The following is a 15,720-nucleotide window of genomic DNA, read 5'->3' on the forward strand; positions in this document are numbered from 1 at the left end:
CTAAACCCCTTCGTTCAATTTTTTTTCACTTTCGACTACAAATTTCACTTGTTTTTAATTCATCCAAACCCCAAACCCAAACACAAAACCCCTAATTCCTAAACCCTAAACCCTAAAATTATATTTAGATCAAGATCAATCGACGAAACATCATGGACGGCCAAAATCCATCTCAAATGAACTATCATAACTAATCGACAGTCCCTGATCGATCTCTAATAAGATGAACGGGTATGATCAAAATCAAGCTGGAAGCGTTCCCCACTAACCGGGCTTTCGTTCGGCCCATTCAATCGGTATCTCAAGCCCTAACTCGGTGAGAGCCCATCTACATAAGACGCGCGCTTCAATTAGAATTCTCCAGAACGTCTCTCGATCCCCAAAACATCCCGTGGGCGGGAAGGCCTAATGCTCGTCTTATTTCGCCTTAACCCGACTGCCTCGACCTCCTTCGCAACCCTAAGAAGGATGCCTCCTTCCTTGCCGAGATGGCCGACTTCCTCCGAAGCGCCCCCGCCGTCGCCTTGCAACCCTCTCTCGAGTACGCTCTCTCCTCACATCCCCGACAGCTTGTCACCCTTTTGACTCAGAGCGCCCTTGTCTCTAGTGTTTTGACTTTTGCGTCCAAGAACTTGGGTCGGAGTTTGATGTTCTTCTTCATGGTTTATTTGATCGGGTTGTTTTCTATTGTTTGCCCAGTTATGCCTTGTTCCTTTTTCTCCTTTTGCTCGATGCGGCGGTGCAGTGTAGAGAAGAGAAGAAGGCTGACTCGGATGGGGGTTTTGGGAGTGGCGGTGCCCCATTAGGTGGGCATGCGATCGGTGATTCTGCGGCAGAAGGGATGCTAATGTGCCTACAAGAACTTTGAAAGAAATGCCATCTTGGGTCTGTGAATCAGGTCTGTGCTTCTTGATGATTGTTGGTTTTTTACCTTTTAGTTTATCTTGATGATAGGACCGGCCACAATCTGTAAATTGATGGGAAATATCAAGAGGTTAAATATGACACGTAGACATGACGGGGGATTGCTGGCTAAACCATGAAACAATCTTTCTATATTTTCTAAACCACGAAACATTATGAGTTTTGCATGTATGTGTGTGTGTATTGTATATTATGAGTTGTGCATGCAGTGTGTATTGTTTGTGTGTATATGTTGTGTGTGTGTAGTATTTGTTATTATGAGTTGTGTGTGTGTGTGTAGTGTGTTATTATGAGTTGTGTGTATGTGTGTATGTTATGAGTTGCGTGTGTATGTGTGTGTGTATTGTGTATGTTTTATGTGTGTGTGTTGTTATGTGTGTATGTGTGTTGTGTATGTTGTGTTTGTGTGTTCTGTATAGTGTGTGTTGAGTTGTCTGTTGTGTATGTTATGTGTGTGTAGTGTGTATTGTTATGAGTTTTGAGTGTATGTGTGTATTGTATATGTTATGTGTGTGTTGTTTGTGTGCTGTGTGTGTTATGTGTGTAGTGTTTGTTGTTTGTGTGTGTGTAGTGTGTATATGTATGTACGTGTGTGTTTTTTATATATTATGTGTGTGTGTAGTGTATGTTATTTGTATGTGTGTTATGAGTTATGTATGTTGTGTATATTTTGTGTGTGTTGTGTATGTTACATGAGTTGTGTGTGTAGTAGTGTGTGTTGTTTGTGTGTTGTGAATGTTATGAGTTGTGTGTGTGTTATGAGTTGTGTGTGTTGTGTATGTTATGTGTGTATTGATATGAGTTGTGTGTTGTGTATGTTTGTGCGTGTGTATAGTGTGTGTTGTTTGTGTGTGTGTGGTGTGTGTAAGTTGCGTGTGTATGTTTGTGTTTTGAATATGTTATGTGTGTGTAGTGTGTAGTGTGTGTTATTTGTGTGTTGTTTATGTGTGTGTTATGCGTTATGTGTGTGTGTTTTGTATATTATATGTTGTGTGTGTGTTGTGTATGTGTATGTGTCTATGTTATGAGTTTTGTGTATGTTGTGTGTAGTGTTGTGTATGTTATGTGTGTGTATTGTGTATGTTATATGTTGTGTGTGTTTTGTGTATTGTGTGTGTGTATGTGTGGTGTGTGTTATAAGTTGCGTATATATGTGTGTGATTTGTATAGGTTATGTGTGTGTGTATGTATGTTGTTTATATGTGTGTATATGTTGTATATGTCATATGTATGTTGTGTGTGTAGTGTGTATTGTTATGAGTTATGTATGTTTTGTGTGTTGTATATGTTATGTATAGTGTGTAGTGTGTATTGTTGTGAACAAACATGGGAAAACAAAACCGGATGGTACGGTTTAGGACCTGCTTGGAGCAATCGGCGCCAAGAGCGGCGTCCGCAGGCTCCTCCTCCGCCTCCTCAATTTCTCCGGCCACTTCTTGGCCTCCGCCGCCACCTTCGTAGAGTCCCCGGCGTTTCGAATACTCCTCACCTCCGCCGCCAACTATCAGACAAGGTGCTTTAGACGTATTCTTTGACATTCTCAAGGACCATGGTCACCTATTTTCATCCCATCTCTGGATCAACATCCTTAAATCTGCAATTTCCTCCATTGTTAACAATCCACGGCATATGCTTGTTGGCCAGGTTTCACCAATGCGTAACTCTCAATATCTAGAAGATGATTCATGGAAATCTGAAACCGATACATTAGCATCAAAATGCTTTGTTGACTTATTTGTCAGGTTTTTCGATGCAATGCGTTCACAGCTTGAAAATGTTGTAGATAATATCACAAGTGTTTTAAGCTGTATGCTAACACAGGATGGCTGCTTTACTCCATTTGGCTGTTTCAATGCTACCTGTTTTTTTGAACATCATCAAGATCATGCAAAATGTTGAGGTTCCTGATAGAAACCACCCTTATTCTGATGGTGAACAATATTCAGATCATGAATTTATTAACGATGATGAAGGGGAGGGCTAATATGGAAACATCATCATATGCAATCGTCAGAATGAAGAACCACATAAAGTGTTCAGCTCCAAATTGTACAGGTAACATACTGGTTAATTTGTTTCCAAGTTAAAGCACAAGAAGTCTTTAACCATTCAATGCTGGAACATTCTAATGGCATATATAGCTTAAGCATGACTTTTGGGGTCCCAAATTAGTTACATTTATGTTGTTAGCATTGCTCATTTGATATTGACTATAGTATTGCATACTGACTGGGCTTATGTTTTCCTACTATTTGGCTGGGCCATTCAGTAATTATAACCTAAAATCTGTATATAACTGCTTCATCGAGGCCTACCAAATCGGTTTTCCTTGAAAGTCTTAATCGTTTGCTGCATATTTATAAATGTATAAATATAATTTCACAAGCCCTCTTGTATTTTCCTTTGGGCTGCCTTGTAATTTGAGTTGTGTGTGGTTTGTGTGTTATGTACGTTATGTGTGTGTGTTGTATGTATTATATTTGTGGGTGTGTCGTGAGTTGTGTCTGTGTTATGAGTTGTGTGTTTGTGTGTTGTGTATGATGTGTGTGTGTGTTGTGTGTTGTTTGTTGTTTGTGTTGTGTGTGTGTGTTGTGTTTGTGTGTGTGTGTTGTGACTTGTGTGTGTTGTGTGTTGTGTATGTTACGTCTGTGTGTTGTGTGTTGTGTGTGTTATGAATTCTGTGTGTGATGTGTGTGGGTGTTGTGTGTTGTTTGTTGTGTATAGTGTGTGTGTTTTATGTGTGAGTGTTATGAGTTTTGTGTGTGTGCTGTGTGTTGTGTTTGAGTGTAGTTGTGTTTATACTTGTTGTGTGTGTGTGGGTATTGTGTGTTGTTTGTTGTGTATATGTGAGTGTGTTATGTGAGTCTGTTGTGTGTATATGTCTATGTTGTGTGCATGTGTGAGTTGTTTTTGTGTATGTGTATTGTGAGTTGTTTATATGTTACGAGTTGTGTGTGTGTTGTGTTATGAGTGTTGTGTGTGGGTGTTGTGTATTATTTGTCGTGTATGTGTGCGGGTATTGTGTTTGTGTATATGTGCTGTGTTGTGTGTAAGTGTATGTGTTGGGTATGTTATATGTGTATTTGTTATGTGTTGTGTGTGTATGTGTATTGTGTATGTCTTTGTGTGTTGTTTTTGTGTGTATTGTTTATTGTGTATGTTATGTGTGTGTGTATAGTAGTGTGTGTTGTTATGAGTTGTGTGTGTTGTGTGTGTGTATTGTATGTTATGTGTGTGTGTGTTGTGTGTGTATTGTATGTTATGTTTGTGTTATATGTGTGTGTGTATTGTGTCTAGTGTGTGTTGTTTATGTTTGTCTTTAGTATGTATTGTTATGAGTTGTGTGTGTGTAGTGTGTATTGTTATGAGTTGTATGTGTGTTGTGAGTTGTGTGTGCTGTGTATTTTATATGTGTGTGTTATGAGTTGTGTGTATGTTATATGTATGTTGTTATGAGTTGTGTGTTTGTGTTGTGTATGTATTGTGTGTAGTGTGTAATAAGTGTGTGTGGTGTATGTTATGTGTGTGTGTTTTGAGTTGTGTGTATGTGTGTGTGTGTTTTGTATATTATATGTTGTGTGTGTATGTTATGTGTGTATATGTTATGAGTTTTGTGTATATGTGTCTATATTATGTATGTTATGTGTGTGTGTATGTTTTGTGTTGTGTGATCTTTGTGTTGATTGTGTTATGTTTGTGTATTGTGTGTGTGTCTTTTTGTGTTGTGCGTTGTTTGTGTTGTTTGTTATTTTTTGTGTAGTATTTATTGTGTATGTTAAGTGTGTGTGTTGTTATGAGTTGTGTAAGTGTTGTTTGTATATATTATGTGTGTGTGTATTGTGTGTGTTATGAGTTGTGTGTTGTGTATGTTATGAGTTGTGTGTATGTTATGTGTGTGTGTGTAGTGTGTTGTTTGTGTGTTGTGTGTGTTGTTTGTGTGTGTTATGAGTTTTGTGTGCATGTGTGTGTATTATGTTATGAGTTGTGCATGTAGTGTGTATTGTTTGTGTGTGTTGTTTGTGTGTGTATGTTATGTGTGTGTGTAGTATGTATTATTATGAGTTGTGTGTATGTGTGTGTGTAGTGTGTTATTATGAGTTGTGTGTATGTGTGTGTTATGAGTTGCGTGTGTATGTATGTGTGTATTGTGTATGTTTTATGTGTGTGTGTTGTTATGTGTGTATGTGTGTTGTGTATGTTGTGTTTGTGTGTTATGTATAGTGTGTGTGTTGAGTTGTGTGTTGGGTATGTTATGTGTGTGTAGTGTGTATTGTTATGAGTTTTGAGTGTATGTGTGTGTTGTTTGTGTACTGTGTTATGTGTGTAGTGTTTGTTGTTTTTGTGTGTGTTATGAGTTGTGTGTGTATGTGTGTGTGTTGTTTGTGTGTGTGGTGTATTATGTGTGTGTGTGCAGTGTATGTTGTTTGTATGTGTGTATATTATGTGTGTGTTGTGTATGTTATGAGTTGTGTGTGTTGTGTATGTTATGAGTTGTGTGTGTTGTGTATGTTTTGTGTGTATTGATATGAGTTGTGTGTTGTGTATGTTGTGTGTGTTTGTGTGTTGTGTATATATGTGTGTGTTGTTTGTGTGTGTAAGTTGCGTGTGTATGTTTGTGTTTTGTATATGTTATGTGTGCGTTGTTTGTAGTGTGTTTATTATGTGTGTGTAGTGTGTTGTGTGTGTTATTTGTGTGTGTTATGTGAGTTGTGTGTGTGTGTTTTGTATATTATATGTTGTGTGTGTGTTGTGTATGTGTATGTGTACGTGTCTATGTTATGAGTTTTGTGTGTGTTGGGTATGTTATGTGTGTGTATTGTGTGTGTTATATGTTGTGTGTGTGTGTTGTTTGTGTGTTATGAGTTGTGTGTGTATATGTTGTTATTAGTTGTGTGTATATGTTATGTGTGTGTGGTGTGTGTGTGTAGTGTATAGTTTGTGTTGTGTGTGTGTAGTAGTGTGTGTTATAAGTTGTGTGTGTATGTGTGTGCATTGTGTTATGAGTTGTGTGTATTGTGTATTGTTTGTGTGTATATGTTGTGTGTGTGTGTTGTTTGTGTGTATGTTATGAGTTGTGTGTGTATGTTATGTGTGTGTGTAGTGTGTGTTATATAAGTTGTGTGTATATGTGTGTGTTGTGTATGCTTTATGTGTGTGTGTTATTGTTATAAGTTGTGTATGTTGTGTGTGTGTGTTGTGTGTAGTGTGTGTTGTGTATGTTATGTGTGTGTAGTATGTAGTGTGTGTTGTTTGTGTGTTTGTTATGTGTAGTGTGAGTTGTGTGTATGTGTGTGTTGTTTGTATGTGTGGTGTGTGTTATATAAGTTGCGTATATATGTGTGTATTTTGTATATGTTATGTGTGTGTGTATGTATGTTATTTGTATGTGTGTATTGTGTATACTATGTATGTGTTGTATATGTTATATGTGTGTTGTGTATGTTGTGTGTATTGTTATGAGTTATGTATGGTTTGTATGTTGTGTATGTTATGTATAGTGTGTAGTGTGTGTTGTTGTGAGTTATGTATGTTTTGAATATAATGTGTATTGTTATGAGTTATGTTTATATATGTTTATGTGTTGTGTGTGTAGTATGTGTTGGTTGTGTGTTGTGTGTTGTTCGTGTATATTATAAGTTGTGTGTATGTGGTGTGTTATAAATTGCATATGTTTGTGTGTGTGTTAGTGTATGTGTGTTATGAGTTGTGTGTTGGGTGTGTGTTGTGTATGTGTGTGTTATGAGTTGTTTGTGTATGTGTGTGTAGTGTGTTGTATGAGTTATATATGGAAATGAGATATTAAAATTTGGAAAGGAATATATGTTAATGCCAAACTTGAAAGTATATAGATACGTAAAGCCACATATAAAAAAAAAGATAATGGAATTTAGTATTATTTGAATTTGTATGCGGATTCGGATTCGTTTAACCCAATACTTGATCCGTTTGCTCACCCAATTAGGCTCTCTTCATTACATTAGCCTATCTTGTGGATCGAAGTCGGTGTCCAATAAGATCATAGGTGTTTATACACATCGATTAACGGTTGAGATGCTTTCAATCAATGGATCTCATCCGTTAGATCGATGTGGACAAACATGGGAAAACAAAACCGGAGGGTACGATTTAGGACCTGCTTGGAGCAATCGGCGCCAAGAGCGGCGTCCGCAGGCTCCTCCTCCGCCTCCTCGATTTCTCCGGCCACTTCATGGCCTCCGCCGCCACCTTCGTAGAGTCCCAGACATTTCGAATACTCCTCACCTCCGCCGCCAACTATCAGAAAAGGTAAGTATTCTTTGACATTCTCAAAGACCATGGTCACCTATTTTCATCCCATCTCTGGATCAACATCCTTAAATCTGCATTTTCCTCCATTGTTAACAATCCACGGCATATGCTTGTTGGTCAAGTTTCACCAATGCGTAACTCTCAATATCTAGAAGATGATTCATGGAATTCTGAAACCGATACATTAGCATCAAAATGCTTTGTTGACTTATTTGTCAGGTTTTTCGATGCAATGCGTTCACAGCTTGAAAATGTTGTAGATATTATCACAAGTGTTTTAAGCAGTATGCTAACACAGGATGGCTGCTTTACTCCATTTGGCTGCTTCAATGCTACCTGTTTTTTCGAACCTCATCAAGATCATGCAAAATGTTGAGGTTCCTGATAGAAACCATCCTTATTCTGATTGTGAACAATATTCAGATCATGAATTTATTAACGATGATGAAGGGGAGGGCTAATATGGAAACATCATCATATATAATCGTCAGAATGAAGAACCACCTAAAGTGTTCAGCTCCAAATTGTACAGGTAACACTTCTCTCATAATAGCAATATTCTTCTCAGCTGTTCCTTTACATTTGATATTGACTATAGTATTGCATACTGACTGGGCTTATGATTTCCTACTATTTGGCTGGGCCATTCAGTAATTATCACCTAAAATCTGTATATAACTGCTTCATCGAGGCCTACCAAATCGGTTTTCCTTGAAAGTCTTAATCGTTTGCTACATATTTACAAATGTATAAATATAATTTCACAAGCCCTCTTGTATATGCCTTTGTGCTGCCTTGTAATTTGAGTTGTGTGTGGTGTGTGTGTGTTATGTACGTTATGTGTGTGTGTTGTATGTATTATATTTGTGGGTGTGTCGTGAGTTGTGTGTGTGTTATGAGTTGTGTGTGTGTGTTGTGTGTTGTGTGTTGTGTGTTGTGTATGATGTGTGTGTGTTGTGTGTTGTTTGTTGTTTGTGATGTGTTGTGTGTGTGTGTTGTGTTTGTCTGTGTGTGTTGTGACTTGTGTGTGTGTTGTGTGTTGTGTATGTTACGTCTGTGTGTTGTGTGTTGTGTGTGTTATAAATTCTGTGTGTGATGTGTGTGGGTGTTGTGTGTTGTTTGTTGTGTATAGTGTGTGTGTTTTATGTGTGAGTGTTATGAGTTTTGTGTGTGTGTGCTGTGTGTTGTGTTTGAGTGTAGTTGTGTTTATACGTGTTATGTGTGTGTGGGTATTGTGTGTTGTTTGTTGTGTATATGTGAGTGTGTTATGTGAGTCTGTTGTGTGTATAAGTCTATGTTGTGTGCATGTGTGAGTTGTTTTTGTGTATGTGTATTGTGAGTTGTTTATATGTTACGAGTGTTGTGTGTGTTGTGTTATGAGTGTTGTGTGTGGGTGTTGTGTATTATTTGTCGTGTATGTGTGCGGGTATTGTGTTTGTGTATATGTGCTGTGTTGTGTGTAAGTGTATGTGTTGGGTATGTTATATGTGTATTTGTTATGTGTTGTGTGTGTATGTGTATTGTGTATGTCTTTGTGTGTTGTTTTTGTGTGTATTGTTTATTGTGTATGTTATGTGTTGTGTGTGTATGTGTATTGTGCTCAATATGCTGTTAGTCAGTTTTGATAATCACTTATATACATGTATATATTTACCAACAATTGTGTTTTGTGTGTTCTGGCAAATTTCTATGAAGAGACTATACTGTATATATCTAATTTGTGTTCTTAGATATATCAGAGGTTTGTTGTATTTGATGCTTTCTATTTCCAAATTGCCTTTATCTTGATGTTTTAGTTTTGAATTTTTCATGTAAGCTTGTCATTGCTTGTCATTCTGCATTTCCTCAAAAGTCAATTTAACTTTACCTTTGGGTCTTGGAATTTTACATCTCACCATCTTTTCCTGCCCTTATTGTTTGTTTGGCTGCATCAAGTATAACAGTAGTAGAAGACCTGGGGTTCCAAGAGTCTGTTTACCAAAGGTTTTGCTTATTTTTGATTTTTTTTTTCCAAAAGACTTTAATCGCTTTCTTTTATAAGAAATATTTAGCTGAAATATTTTTTTGACTTTAACATTTTACATTAGAGAGATACATAACTAAAGTAATTTAGCTTACAGTTTGACTTGCATGCATGCTTATATGCACTAATATATAGGTGTAACTTCAATGCTTAGTCTAAGCTCTGTGGGTAATCATAATTGTTTCATGTTTTGTTGACCCTTGTTAAGTTTCAATTGGGAAATCGTCATTGTCTTGTTACTGCAAGATGTGTTAGACATATTTGTACTTCTAGTGCACTTTCTGTATCTTGTGTTAGATATATATGTGTGTGTTGTGTATGCTATGCGTGTGTGTTGTTATGAGTTGTATGTGTGTTGTGTGTGTGTGTTGTATATAGTGTGTTGTTAAGATATGTGCGTTGTGTGTAGTGTGTGTTGTTATGAGTTATTTGTATATGTGTGTATTGTGTATATTATGTGTGTGTTGTTACAAGTTTTGTGTGTATGTGTGTGTGTTGTGTATGTTATGTGTTTATGTAGTGTGTGTTATGAGTTGCGTGTATGTGTGTGTTGTTAAAAGATGTGTGTGTATGTGTTTGTGTTGTGTATGTTATGTGTATATGTAGTGTGTGTTGTGTATGTTATGTGTATATGTAGTATGTGTTGTGTGTTTGTATATTGTGTTTGTGTTGTTTATGTTATTGTATTGTTTTAGTGTGAGTTGTGTGTGTAGTGTGTAGTGCGTGTAGTGTGTGTGTATTGTGTATGTGTAGTGTATGTTATGTGTTGTGTGTGTATATGTGTATTGTGTGTGTTATATTTGTGTTATTTTCGTGTGTATTGTTTATTGTGTGTGTGTGTGTTGTGTGTTTGTATATTGTGTATTTGTAGTGTGGTTTATTTGTTGTGTGTATTATTTATGTTATTTTCGTGTGTGTTGTTTATTATGTGTGTGTATGTTGTGTGTGTGTGTTGTTACCAGTTGTATGTGTATGTGTTTGTGTTATGTATGTTATGTATGTATGAAGTATGTGCGTAGTATATGTTGTGTGTATGTATATTGTGTGTGTGTTGTTTGTGTTGTTATATTATTTTTGTGTGTAGTGTGTGTAGTGTGTATATGTATTATGTGTTATACGTTGTGTATATATAATGTGTATTGTGTGTGTTGTTTGTGTTATTTTTGTGTGTGTTGTTTATTGTGTGTGGTTGTTGTGTGTATTGTGTGTGTTGTGTTGTTTGTATATGTGTATTATGTGTATTGTTTGTATTATTTTCTTGTGTTGTTTATTGTGTGTGTGTTATGTGTCTGTGTTGTGTGTATGTGTATTGTGTTGTGTGTAGTGTTATGTTGTATGTGTATGTGTATTGTGTATGTATGTAGTGCGTGTATAGTATGTGTTGTGTGTATGTGTATTGTGTGTATGTGTAATGTTGTGTGTAGTGTGTGTATGTGTAGTGTGTGTTGTTTGTATGTGTATTGTGCATATGTGTAATGTTGTGTGTAGTGTGTGTGTAGTATGTGTTGTGTATGTTATGTGTGTATAGTATGTGTTGTAGTGTGTTGTGTGTGTGTAGTATGTGTTGTGTATGTTATCGTATTGTTTTTATGTGTATTGTGTGTAGTGTGTATGTGTATTGTGTGTATTTGTATTATTTTCATGTGTTGTGTATTATGTATGTGTAGTGTGTGTTATATGTTGTTTGTGTTATTTTCATGTGTTGTTTATCGTGTGTGTATGTGTATTGTGTGTGTATGTGTTTGTGTTATGTATATTATGTTTCTATATAGTGTGTGTAGTATGTGTTGTGTGTGTTGTGTGTATTGTTTATGTTGTTATATTATTTTTGTGTGTTGTGTGTATTGTGTTGTGTGTATGTATATTGTATGTTATGTGTTGTGTATATTTATATGTGTATTGTGTGTGTTGTTTGTGTTATTTTTTGTGTGTGTTGTGTGAATGTGTATTGTGTATGTGTAGTGTGTGTTATGTGTTATTTGTATGTGTATTGTGTGTATTGTTTGTGGTATTTTCATATGTGTTGTTTATTGTGTGTGTGTTATTTGTCTGTGTTGTGTGTATGTGTATTGTGTTGTGTGTGTGTAGTGTTATATTGTATGTGTATGTGTGTATTGTGTATGTATATAGTGCGTGTGTAGCATGTGTTGTGTGTGTGTAGCGTGTATGTATATTTGTAGTGTGTGTAGTGTGTGTTGTGTGTATGTATTATTAGGGTTTAGGGTTTAAGGTTTAGGATTTAGGGTTTTAGGGTTTAGGGTTTAGGGTTTAGGGTTTAGGGTTTAGGGTTTAGGGTTTAGTTTAGGGTTTAGGGTTTAGGGTTTAGGGTTTAGGGTTTAGTTTAGGGTTTAGGGTTTTTAGGGTTTTAGGGTTTTAGGGTTTAGGGTTTAGGGTTTAGGGTTTAGAGTTTAGGGTTTGTGTGTTCTGCTCATATTTTGCTTGAAGGTGACAGAGATAGCATATACGCACCTTGGTAGCCCGCGAGCTCCGTTTATACTCTCGTGATCCGAAACGCCTACTCTAAAATCCTCAAAAACCCCTTCTTTCTTTGGCGGCGCCTCTTCGCCACCGTTGGAAGTGGTGATCGCCTCCTCCCCGGTGGACGTCGGCTTCGGTTGTTGGGACCTACGCTCGGGCTCCGAGCAGCTCCGGTACCGCTCATGCTCCTCCGCTCCACATGGCCTCCTCTCCATAGCCGGCCGCTTTCTCGCTTCCTCGCAGCTCCGCGATTCCCCTTCCTCCGCCTCTTGCCCCATTTTCTTCTGGTCCTGGGATAAGGTGAGTCCTAATCCGAACCTTTCTTCCACATCTCCACTTCACGCCCTGTTTCATACTCGTGTTGGATAAACGATCTCATAATTCTCGCTCTATGTTTCAGCCTCAGGTGGAAGTTAGGAGCTTCCCGGTTGAGCCGATTGGACCGCTTGTTTCCAATTCAGAAGGCACTTACATCATGGGAGGAGGACCATCCGGCATCATCTACCAATGGGAGGTAATCTTTTGCTTTTCCACTTCTGATTTCTTAGGCAAGATTTGCTTTTTCTGTCTGTCTTCTCTTTAAGACACTGGTATGAGAATTTTCCGTCTGCTTGGGACTCAAATTTTGATGCATGACTTTTGGTCTGTGTGTCCAAATCTATTCTTGATTCTCTCATCCACCTTGTTTAAAGTCAAAGGGGCCGTATTATGCTTTCATTTTGGTTTTGATGTCAAAGTTTGTTTTGTTTTGTTTTCTAATGTTTGTCTTGTTAGCTCCCTCTCTTCATAGAAACACTCATGATAAAAGCTTAGATTTATCTTTAAATTTATCAAGGTTGCTAGTGGGAAATTGCTCACATGGTGGCATGCACATTATCGGTCTGTCACCTGTCTCACTCTCTCCAAGGACGAGTCTTTGCTAATATCAGGGTCTGAGGATGGCTCTGTGAGAGTTTGATCCCTTATGATGTATGTAATTCTTACTTAGTTTTTTTCTTGTCGAAATTGTTCCTTTATGTTGTCTTGTCTAAAATGCTAATATGATTTTTGTAATGTTTGATGACATGGCAAAGGCTTCTGCTGGTGTTCTTTATAGATATAGCTTTTCGGAACATGCTTTACGTGTCACTGATGTTGTTACGGGACATGGGTTATGCAACTCCATTATCATCTCAACCTCAGAGGATCGAACATGTAAGGTTCGTTAGTTGTTACACTTTGTACTTCTTTGAAAAGAGTAGTTGGTTATATTAGGAAATTTGTTGTCAATAGGAACACAACCAGATGCCGAGGGACTTCACTGTTGTGTAACTTCAACTGCAAAATTTTGAGGTACATAAATGATGCATCTGAATTAAGAGGTTAATTTCCCTGGATTAGATGATGATTTATAATATATTACCTCGTAACTTACTCTTAGTTTTTGTTTCAAAACAAAGTCTAACTCTGCTCCTCAAGTGGAACATGCTGATGGTAAGAATCTTTCTTTTCAAAATTTTACTGTAGTGGCAGTATCTTGGTAGCTTGAACAAAAGTGATTTGCTTTATTCTTTCTTTGTCCTAGCCCAATTTAAACTTTGACCTGATGAATGTAATGATAAAGTAGATTATAGATGCTTATTAGGGTCAAGGTGCTCTCAATGGTATGACCACCTTTTTTGCAGAATGTCAGTTCTATTACTGCAAGCTTAACTTAATTTACTTATATGTTGAACTGAAAAGATAATTTTAATCTGTTGTTAGAAAATTGATCCCCCTTCCTCCCAGTGCTAATTGTCTATGTTTGTATTTTAGATTTTGAAGATAACTTCTTTTGACTACTGCATATGTTCCAGATATGGAGCCTATATGAGGGTTTGTTATTGAGGAGCATTACGTTTCCTTCCATAATTGATGCTATTGTAATGGATCTTGGGGAGCATGTGTTCTATGCTGGTGGCCGAGATGGCAAAATATATATTGCAGCGCTAAATGCTGAATGCAACCGCAATAGCATACACGGGATGTTCATCATTGGTGCCTTGTATGATCACAGGTCTCAATATGCTGTTAGTCAGTTTTGATAATCACTTATATACATGTATATATTTACCAACAATTGTGTTTTGTGTGTTCTGGCAAATTTCTATGAAGAGACTATACTGTATATATCTAATTTGTGTTCTTAGATATATCAGAGGTTTGTTGTATTTGATGCTTTCTATTTCCAAATTGCCTTTATCTTGATGTTTTAGTTTTGAATTTTTCATGTAAGCTTGTCATTGCTTGTCATTCTGCATTTCCTCAAAAGTCAATTTAACTTTACCTTTGGGTCTTGGAATTTTACATCTCACCATCTTTTCCTGCCCTTATTGTTTGTTCGGCTGCATCAAGTATAACAGTAGTAGAAGACCTGGGGTTCCAAGAGTCTGTTTACCAAAGGTTTTGCTTATTTTTGATTTTTTTTTTCCAAAAGACTTTAATCACTTTCTTTTATAAGAAATATTTAGCTGAAATATTTTTTTGACTTTAACATTTTACATTAGAGAGATACATAACTAAAGTAATTTAGCTTACAGTTTGACTTGCATGCATGCTTATATGCACTAATGTATAGGTGTAACTTCAATGCTTAGTCTAAGCTCTGTGGGTAATCATAATTGTTTCATGTTTTGTTGACCCTTGTTAAGTTTCAATTGGGAAATCGTCATTGTCTTGTTACTGCAAGATGTGTTAGACATATTTGTACTTCTAGTGCACTTTCTGTATCTTGTGTTAGATATATATGTGTGTGTTGTGTATGCTATGCGTGTGTGTTGTTATGAGTTGTATGTGTGTTGTGTGTGTGTGTTGTATATAGTGTGTTGTTAAGATATGTGCGTTGTGTGTAGTGTGTGTTGTTATGAGTTATTTGTATATGTGTGTATTGTGTATATTATGTGTGTGTTGTTACAAGTTTTGTGTGTATGTGTGTGTGTTGTGTATGTTATGTGTTTATGTAGTGTGTGTTATGAGTTGCGTGTATGTGTGTGTTGTTAAAAGATGTGTGTGTATGTGTTTGTGTTGTGTATGTTATGTGTATATGTAGTGTGTGTTGTGTATGATATGTGTATATGTAGTATGTGTTGTGTGTTTGTATATTGTGTTTGTGTTGTTTATGTTATTGTATTGTTTTAGTGTGAGTTGTGTGTGTAGTGTGTAGTGTGTGTAGTGTGTGTGTATTGTGTATGTGTAGTGTATGTTATGTGTTGTGTGTGTATATGTGTATTGTGTGTGTTATATTTGTGTTATTTTCGTGTGTATTGTTTATTGTGTGTGTGTGTGTTGTGTGTTTGTATATTGTGTATTTGTAGTGTGGTTTATTTGTTGTGTGTATTATTTATGTTATTTTCGTGTGTGTTGTTTATTATGTGTGTGTATGTTGTGTGTGTGTGTTGTTACCAGTTGTATGTGTATGTGTTTGTGTTATGTATGTTATGTATGTATGAAGTATGTGCGTAGTATATGTTGTGTGTATGTATATTGTGTGTGTGTTGTTTGTGTTGTTATATTATTTTTGTGTGTAGTGTGTGTAGTGTGTATATGTATTATGTGTTATACGTTGTGTATATATAATGTGTATTGTGTGTGTTGTTTGTGTTATTTTTGTGTGTGTTGTTTATTGTGTGTGGTTGTTGTGTGTATTGTGTGTGTTGTGTTGTTTGTATATGTGTATTATGTGTATTGTTTGTATTATTTTCTTGTGTTGTTTATTGTGTGTGTGTTATGTGTCTGTGTTGTGTGTATGTGTATTGTGTTGTGTGTAGTGTTATGTTGTATGTGTATGTGTATTGTGTATGTATGTAGTGCGTGTATAGTATGTGTTGTATGTATGTGTATTGTGTGTACGTGTAATGTTGTGTGTAGTGTGTGTATGTGTAGTGTGTGTTGTTTGTATGTGTATTGTGCATATGTGTAATGTTGTGTGTAGTGTGTGTGTAGTATGTGTTGTGTATGTTATGTGTGTATAGTATGTGTTGTAGTGTGTT

At 36.5% G+C, this 15,720-nt stretch overlaps 1 long non-coding RNA gene and 1 pseudogene across 2 annotated transcripts; both read left to right on the top strand.

Moving 5' to 3' along the window:
- The first annotated feature begins 384 nt into the window (after positions 1-384).
- LOC135613213 (uncharacterized) lies at positions 385-11,473 on the top strand. Of its 2 annotated transcripts, none has more exons than XR_010487250.1 (4): positions 385-541; positions 700-898; positions 2,871-2,979; positions 7,511-11,473. It is a non-coding gene; the product is annotated as an uncharacterized LOC135613213 (long non-coding RNA). The 2 variants fall into 2 exon arrangements; XR_010487251.1 differs by having other exon boundaries at positions 7,636-11,473.
- A 279-nt stretch (positions 11,474-11,752) lies between these two features.
- Positions 11,753-13,904, top strand: LOC135611632 (protein ROOT INITIATION DEFECTIVE 3-like; annotated as a pseudogene).
- The last annotated feature ends 1,816 nt before the right edge of the window (positions 13,905-15,720 follow it).

This window comes from Musa acuminata, chromosome BXJ2-5, assembly GCF_036884655.1.
Source record: "Musa acuminata AAA Group cultivar baxijiao chromosome BXJ2-5, Cavendish_Baxijiao_AAA, whole genome shotgun sequence".
Taxonomy (NCBI): domain Eukaryota; kingdom Viridiplantae; phylum Streptophyta; class Magnoliopsida; order Zingiberales; family Musaceae; genus Musa; species Musa acuminata.